Genomic DNA, 6864 nt, shown 5'->3' with positions numbered 1-6864 from the left:
CAAATATGTTTTCACGGTTGCTTGAGCTGAACACATGGCTACAAAGATTTTGTAATATAAAAGGAGTGAATTTCATTGACAACTTCAATCTTTTCTGGGGTCATAGACACTTGTTTAAACCGGATGGCCTCCACCAAAACAAACTTGGTGCTAGAGGTGTTTAAGGACAATATCTACTTTTCCCTCCGTCATCCTTCAGCAGAGTGTGTCAATCCATTCAGCACACACACACCGGGTCCGAGTCATCATGTGGTTGACATATCCCACAAGGACACGGATAACACCACACAGCCAAAACAAGCACTGCTCATGGACACTATCCCGACTGAACCCTGCCCACAGAGCTCCTCACAGACTGACTGTGATGTATCAAAACAGCTACAAGATTCAGCACCCAGGGATTACTTTCTGGAAAACAGCCAGGGAAGCCAGGACAACATATCACAGCCACCGGAAACACCAGAGACACAGCCCATTTCACCAGACACATTATCACTTTCTCCAGCATCTCCCCTTCTGTGCTTCTCACAGAAAATGGAGGAATTGGTGTATGCTGGGACTAAACTCTCTCACTCATTTGCTGCAAGCCCGCAGATATCACAAAAAAAAACGGCAGGCCCCAAAACCACCAAAGCCTGTGGTCCCTGCTCCTGCGAGAGCTCTTCGATCACTGCCACAACGCCAGGGCCCAAACCCTCTATCTGCTGAAGGTGAACTAAAAACAACTGATAGCAGCTCTCAGTGATATGTGTCGGCTCCCCGCTATAATAACAGCAACATTCACAAATGCCTACTGAACAAGCGGGAACCCAGTGTGCCTGTAGCTTTCTCTATTTCAGTTTTATCACGTGATAGAAAGTCTAAGGCCATCTCAAGCCGAAGGGCAAACTCATCTTATCTGCGGCCTATTATGCATCAAACTAAAATTTATGTAAAGACACAAAGCGCAGCCATCAAGTTAGCATCTTTAAACATCCACTCACTAAAAAAATAAATCATTTCTAATCAATTACTTTATAACCACAAACAATCTGGATTTTATGTTTCTAAACGAAACATGGCTAGAAGACAGCTGCAATGCAACAGTCCTTAATGAATCAGCCCCTCCTAACTTCACTTACATGAGTGTTTGCAGGACTGTTAAGAGAGGTGGGGGTGTAGCTGCTCTATTTAAAGATGTCTATCAATGCAAGCAAATGTCATTTGGTCAGTATTTGTCTTTTGAATATCTGGGGATTGTGCTGAAAGGTGCTCTACACATTCTGTTTATTATTATTTACAGGCCTCCAAAATACTCTCCAGCCTTTGTTGAAGAGGTCACAGAAATGCTATCAATGATTTCCTCAGAGTTTGACTGTTTTGCTATTGCAGGGGATTTTAATATTCACATAGATAATTCAGAAAACAAAACTACAAAAGAAATGATAACGGTTCTAAACACTTTTGACTTGACTCAGCATGTGCATGGACCCACACACAAAGGTGGACACACTCTAGACTTAATCATCAGTAGGGGTCTAAACATTTCATCCATTGTTATTAAGGACATAGCACTATCTGATCACTTCTGTATTTTCTTTGATATTTTGATGTCTGCTACAACTGAATCTAGATCGGTCTCTGTCAGAAGGAGATGCATTAACGAGAACACAAGTGTACTATTTATGGAGGCTATATCTTTAACACCAAGCATTTCTGCAGACTCTGTTAATACTCTCCTTGATTCATTCAGCTTAAAAGTTAAGAATGTTATTGATGATATTGCTCCAATAATAATCAGTAAGAAAACAAACAGACAGAAATCAGTTTGGAGAAGATCAACAGCAGTTCAGACCATGAAAAGACAATGCAGAAAAGCAGAGAGGATGTGGCGGAAGACAAAACTTGAAATTCACTATAGCATCTACAAAGACAGCCTTCATGCTTTTAATGTGAAACTAGCCACAGCTAGACAGAATTTCTTCTCAAGCCTTATAAACAGTAACTTAAATAACACCCGTACTCTTTTTGCCACTGTTGAGAGACTGACAAACCCCCCAAGTCAGATTCCCAGTGAAATGCTATCAGACAGCAAATGCAATGAGTTTGCATCCTTCTTTTCTGAGAAGATCATCAATATCAGGAAGGCAATTAGCACATCCTCAAGTAATGCAGAGGTCAGACAGATTGGGCCACAATATCAAAAAGATACTATGTCTATTTTTGAAGCAATTGATAGCAAAATTCTGGAAGACATAGTGCAGCACCTAAAATAATCAACCTGCTGTCTTGACACACTTCCCACATCTTTTTTCAAAAGTGTGCTTAACTGCTTAGAAGGAGATCTTTTAGAAGTGGTGAACGCCTCACTTCTTTCTGGGAAATTTCCAAACTCCTTAAAAAATGCAGTTGTTAAGCCCCTCCTGAAAAAGAGCAATCTTGATAACACCATTTTGAGCAATTTTAGACCAATATCTAATCTTCCTTTTATAGGTAAAATTATAGAAAAGGTCATTTTTAATCAGCTGAACAAATACTTAAACTCAAATGGATACCCGGACAATTTTCAATCTGGTTTTCGACCGCATCACAGCACAGAGACAGCACTCATTAAGATAATAAATGATATTCGCTTAAATTGTGACTCTGGCAAAATATCGGTGCTGGTATTGCTAGATCTCAGTGCTGCGTTTGACACTGTCGATCATAACATACTACTAGAGAGACTGGAAAACTGGGTCGGGCTTTCTGGGATGGTACTCAAATGGTTTAGGTCATACTTAGAAGGGAGAGGCTATTATGTGAGTCTAGGAGAGCATAAGTCTAAGTGGACGTCCATGACATGCGGAGTCCCACAAGGGTCAATTCTTGCACCGCTCTTGTTTAGCCTGTATATGCTTCCACTAAGTCAAATAATGAGAAAGAACCAAATTGCCTATCACAGCTATGCTGATGATACCCAGATTTACCTAGCCTTATCTCCAAATGACTACAGCCCAATTGACTCCCTCTACCAATGCATTGATGAAATTAATAGTTGGATGTGCCAGAACTTTCTTCAGTTAAACAAGGAAAAAACTGAAGTCATTGCATTTGGAAACAAAGATGAAGTGTTCAAGGTGAATGCATACCTTAACTCTAGGGGTCAAACAACTAATAATCAAGTCAGGAATCTTGGTGTGATTCTGGAGACAGACCTTAGTTTCAATAGTCATGTCAAAGCAGTAACTAAATCAGCATACTATCATTTAAAAAACATTGCAAGAATTAGATCTTTTGTTTCCAGCCAAGACTTGGAGAAACTTGTTCATGCCTTCATCACCAGCAGGGTGGACTATTGTAATGGGCTCCTCACCGGCCTTCCCAAAAAGACCATTAGACAGCTGCAGCTCATCCAGAACGCTGCTGCCAGGATTCTGACTAGAACCAGAAAATCTGAGCATATCACACCAGTCCTCAGGTCCTTACTGGCTTCCAGTTACATTTAGGATTGATTTTAAAGTACTTTTACTCGTATATAAGTCACTAAATGACCTAGGACCGAAATATATTTCAGATATGCTCACTGAATATAAACCTAATAGACCACTCAGATCATTAGGATCGACTCAGTTAGAAATACCAAGGGTTCACACAAAACAAGGGGAGTCCTCCTCTAGTTACTATGCCACCCGCAGTTGGAATCAGCTTTCAGAAGAGATCAGATGTGCTAAAACACTAGTCACATTTAAATCTAGACTTAAAACTCATCTGTTTAGCTGTGCATTTATTGAATGAGCACTGTGCAATGTCCGAACTGATTGCAATATATATTTTCAGTTTTTTAATTTCTTTTTATGTAAAATCATTTTCTAACTGTTTTAAACTAATTTTAAATAAGTACAGTTTTAATAATTTTAAAAGTTTTAAAATTGCTTGTTTTATTCTTGTTATTATTTTTCTTCATTATTATTTTACTTTCTTTTATGTAAAGCACTTTGAATTACCATTGTGTATGAAATGTGATATATAAATAAACTTGCCTTGCCTTGCCTTGCCTTGCCTTGCCTAAGATATTTTAGATTTAGTCCGAGAGCTCTCAGTCCCTCCATTGAAACTGTGTGTACGGTCTACTGTCAATGTCCAGAAAGGTAATAAAAACATCTTCAAAGTAGTCCATGTGACATCAGAGGGAAAGTTAGAATTTTTTGAAGCATAGAAAATACATTTTGGTCCAAAAATTGCCAAATCTATGACTTTATTCAGCATTGTCTCCTGATATTGACTGGCAGTTCACCAGTCTGTTCGAGACTCCTGGGCCAGAATATCAAAATAAGACTCCCTTTTTTCTGTCCATATAAACCAATATACATATGTTAATTTGCACACTGCGTAAAAAATAAGGTGATCGTTGAACTTACAACAATATGCAGATTTCAGTGAAAAATAGAGTCCATAGAGGGAAACAGAGAGAAAAACAAAAACATGGAGCCCAGGAGGGAGGTGGACCACCGGAGGATCAGGGGGAGGGACGGAGGGCCAGGTCCATAGATGGAAACAGAGAGAAGAAGAGCAAAAAAAAAAAAACAATAACAAAACAACAACAAAACACAAGTTCAGGAAGGAACATAATGTTCAGTGGCCCAGGGCCGAACCAACAGGGCAGGAATCCAGAGAGGAGCAAGGTGGAATTGGAGCCATGCGGTCGAGACAGAAGCCCACCAGGGCGGCGCAGAAGACCACCACATTCGTGCGGTCGAGACAGAAGCCCACCCGGGCGACGCAGAAGACCACCACATCCGTGCGGTCGAGACAGAAGCTCACCAGGGCGGCGCAGAAGACCACCACATCCGTGCGGTTGAGACAGAAGCCCACCTGGGCGGCGCAGAAGACCACCACATCCATGCAGTCGAGACCGAAGCCCACCAAGGCGGCGCAGAAGACCACCACATCCGTGCGGTCGGGACGGAAGTCCACCCGGGCGGCGCAGAAGACCACCACCTCCGTGCGGTCGAGACAGAAGCCCACCAGGGCGGCGCAGAAGACCACCACATCCGTGCGGTCAAGACAGAAGCCCAGCCAGGCGGCGCAGAAGACCACCACAGTGGGATCGATGACACAGGAGAGCAAGTCAGGTTAGGCAAGTCTGAAACAGTGAACATGAACAAGTTAAGGGTGGCCTCCGTGGCCACGACAGGATCAGTCGAGCGCTCAGAGAGTTCGGCTGAGACGTGAAGAGGCTCTGGTAGTTCAGCCGAGACGAGGAGAGGCTCTGGTAGTTCAGCAGAGACGTGGAGAGGCTCTGGTAGTTCAGCAGAGATGTGGAGAGGCTCTGGTAGTTCAGCAGAGGCGTGGAGAGGCTTTGGTAGTTCCGCAGAGACGTGGAGAGGCTCTGGTAGTTCAGCAGAGACGTGGGGAGGCTCTGGTAGTTCAGCAGAGACGTGGGGAGGCTCTGGTAGTTCCGCAGAGACGTGGAGAGACTCTGGTAATTCTGTGGTGTTTAGACTGGATTCAGGAAGATCAATGATGACTTGACTCTGCTCATGAAGATCATTGGTGACCTGACTCTGCTCATGAAGATCCATGGTGACTTGCATTTGTTCATGAAGATCAATGGTGACTTGCCTTTGCCCATGAAGATAGTCGGTGACTTGACTTTGCCCATGAAGAACACTGGTGACTGGACTTTGCCCATGAAGAACACCGGTGACTTGACTTTGCCCATGAAGATCACCGGTGACTTGACTTGCCCATGAAGATCACCGGTGACTTGACTTGACTCGACTCTGGAGTGTCAACGGCAACTTGCCCTGACTCTGGAGTGTCAACGGCGACTTACCCTGCCTCTGGAGTGTCAACGGTGACTTTCCCTGATTCTGGAGTGTCAACGGTGACTTGCCCTGATTCTGGAGTGTCAACGGTGACTTGACCTGACTCTGGAGTGTCAACGGTGAGCTGACCGACTCTGGAGGGTCAACGGGAACCTGACTTGACTCTGGAGGGTCAACGGGAACCTGACTCAACTCTGGAGGGTCAACGGGAACCTGACTCGACCCTTGAAGGTCAACGGGAACCTGACTCGACTCTGGAGGGTCAATGGGAACCTGACTCAACTCTGGAGTGTCAACGGCAACTTGCCCTGACTCTGGAGTGTCAACGGTGACTAACCCTGATTCTGGAGTGTCAACGGTGACTTTCCCTGATTCTGAAGTGTCAACGGTGACTTGACCTGACTCTGGAGTGTCAACAGTGACCTGACCCGACTCTGGAGGGTCAATGGGAACCTGACTCGACTCTGGAGGCTCAACGAGAACCTGACTCGACTCTGGAGGGTCAACTGTGGCTGTCATCTTGTGCAGAGGCACTGGACAAGCAACCATCTTGTGCCATGACTCTGGACCGGCGGCCATCTTGGGCAGTGGCGCTCGGCCGGTGGCCATTTTGGGCAGTGGCACTGGGCCAGCGGCCATCTTGTGCTGTGGCACTGAGCTGGCAGCCATCTTGAATCGTGAGGCTGGACTGGCGGCCATCTTGCACCGTGGTGCTGGGCTGGCGACCACCTTGTGCTGTGGCGCTGGGCTGGCGACCACCCTGTGCTGTGGCTCTGGTCTGGCGACCATACTGTGTAGTGGTGCTGGGCTGGCGGTCCTCCTGTTTGTAGACCCCGGTCTAGAATCGGCCATCCCACCGGGAGCGACAGGTGTGGCTGGGGTATTCCACGAAGACCGATGTTGTAGGTAGAACACAAACTCCCAGAAATTAAAAGCGTCCAACTGCTCCATTTCATTTCTAGGAACCGGGTCATCCAGCCCGGTGTTGAAAATGTTCTTTAGGGCCCATCCGCTAGGGTCCAGAGCATTTGTGCCATAGCACCCACCTCAATCCCCTCTTGGCGGAGGGTGGTTA

This window comes from Carassius carassius, chromosome 21, assembly GCF_963082965.1.
Source record: "Carassius carassius chromosome 21, fCarCar2.1, whole genome shotgun sequence".
NCBI classification, from domain to species: domain Eukaryota; kingdom Metazoa; phylum Chordata; class Actinopteri; order Cypriniformes; family Cyprinidae; genus Carassius; species Carassius carassius.
The sequence above is the reverse complement of the archived record's forward strand: the minus strand, read 5'-3'. Positions refer to the sequence as shown.